The sequence below is a fragment of the Elephantulus edwardii genome, unplaced genomic scaffold (assembly GCF_000299155.1).
Source record: "Elephantulus edwardii isolate Elephantulus edwardi_28Jun2011 unplaced genomic scaffold, EleEdw1.0 scaffold00130, whole genome shotgun sequence".
NCBI lineage: Eukaryota > Metazoa > Chordata > Mammalia > Macroscelidea > Macroscelididae > Elephantulus > Elephantulus edwardii.
Window position 1 is genome coordinate 8,159,267 of NW_006399880.1, and position 2,090 is coordinate 8,161,356.

Here is a 2,090-nt window from a genome sequence, read left to right on the forward strand (position 1 = left end):
ATACAACCTTGCTTACCAAAAGTGAGGAGGACCTGAAACATTTGTCCTTTTAGGTCAAGGACTATATTTTCAGTATGGATTTAAGATTAACATCAAGGAAACAAAGATTCTCACCGCTTGGCCAATTGGCAACACCATGATAGATGGAGAAGAGATTGAGGTTGTTAACAATTTCAGCTTGCTTGGCTTCCCAATCAACATTGTCAGCACCAGGAAATTGTCAGGAAATCAAAAGACAAATTGCATTGGGGAAATCTGCTGTCAGGGACCTCTCCAAAGTACTAAAGAGTAATGATGTTGGTCTAGAGTCTAAAGTGTGCCCGATCCAGGTCATGGCTTTTCAACTACTTGCTATGCATCAGAGAGCTGGAAAATGACTAACGATGACAATGGAAGAATTGATGCCTTTGAGTTGTGCTACTAGAGAAGAGTATTGAACTACCAGGAGAACAACTAGATTTGTCTTGGAGGGGATGAAACCAAGTTTCCCTTGGGAGGCAAGGATTTTGAAACCCCATTTCACATAATTTGGGAAGGTGGCCAGTCCTTGGAGGAGGATATCATACTTGGAAGTGTAAAAGGACAGTGGAGGAGAAGAAGACCCTGTATGAGATGGATTGACATGATAATTGGGGCAATGGAATTAGATGTGTTGTAGTCAATGAGACTGGCTCAGAATAGGGAAGGGTTCAATGCTATTGTTAAGTTGTGGACAACTCAACAGCATATAACAAACATTTACAATAGCCAAAAGGTGAAAACAATCAATGTAGTATATATATATCCACTCATTACTCATTGCTTACTGCTAGAGAGTCAAAACTTAAAAATAGCTGACTTCTTCTAGTGGGTTTTCAGAAGCTATAATTTACATAGAAAAAAATTGGCAATCTTTCTCCTGTGCAGCAAATGGTATATTTGAACAGCCTACCTTTGGATTCACAGTGAAGCAACTCCTTACCCACCAGGCCACTAGTGTCCAATGTATACAAAACAGGATAAATGATAAAAAGAATGTTTTATAATCATATAATAAAATAATCACCTATTTAAGATAAAAGATCTCTGATGCTATAGTTTATATCTTATTTTGGTTTGAACCAGTATTCACTAGCAGCTCCACAGGAGGATGATGGGAAGTTTCCTCCTGTTAAGACTTACAGCCTCCAAAATCAGTTGAAAGCTCACAAGGAGCTTGATGGCAGTGAATTTTGAAATTATTTATGACAAGTGAAATTCTATTCCTTGCTACAAAACACATTGAACTTGAAAATATTATGTTAAATAGAATAAGTTAAACATAAAAGAGAAAATGGTGTTCCAGCGTGCATCTCTGCTACACGACTGATGTTTGGAATGACATCATCAGATCTTTTATGGCAGGTGCATCTGGGTAAGTACAAACGTTCATCTATTCAATTAGTAGATTAACCACTTATACCACACATGGATATCTATGAAATATCTAGACTAGGTAAACATACAGAGACCAGCATTTATTCATGATTGTTGTTGTTGTTATTAGGTGCTATCAAGTTGTAGAAGACTCATAGTGACCCTATGAATGAATGGCCTTAGCACTATTCGTACATAGAGTTTCCGGAGGCAAGCCATTTCGGAAGTGGATGCCACTCCTGCTTCCAGGCTTATTTTAGTCGGGAAGCTCCAGCAAACACTGTCCACCATGGGTACCCATTACCACGATTGGCACATCAGTGTCCCAGTGTTCAGCACCACAGCAACCACAAGTTACCTCTGTACAGCAATGCACAAACCAGTGCTATACCACCTAGAAGAATGTTTGACAGGAAAACAATTTGAACAAGGCCTGACAGCCGCAGATTAAAATCACCCACCCACCTTTGGCTTGGTAGCATAACTTTGTGTCCACTAGGCCAAAGTAACTCTCTCTATTACTAGGAGTAATAGGGAACCCCTCTACAACCATTGACATTTATCAAAGTTTATAGCGTTTCCGGAGGCAAGTTGTTTAAGATGTGAATGCCACTTCTGCTTACAAACCTGTCACAGAATATTATTGGTTAATTCACCTGTGATGCATAGTGACCCTATGTACAGCAGCTGTGAAC

The 2,090-nt window shown here is 39.4% G+C and overlaps 1 pseudogene; it reads left to right on the forward strand.

The window, feature by feature from the left end:
* LOC102859729 overlaps positions 1-2,090 on the forward strand; it is a 31,836-nt pseudogene that overhangs the window by 27,858 nt on the left and 1,888 nt on the right.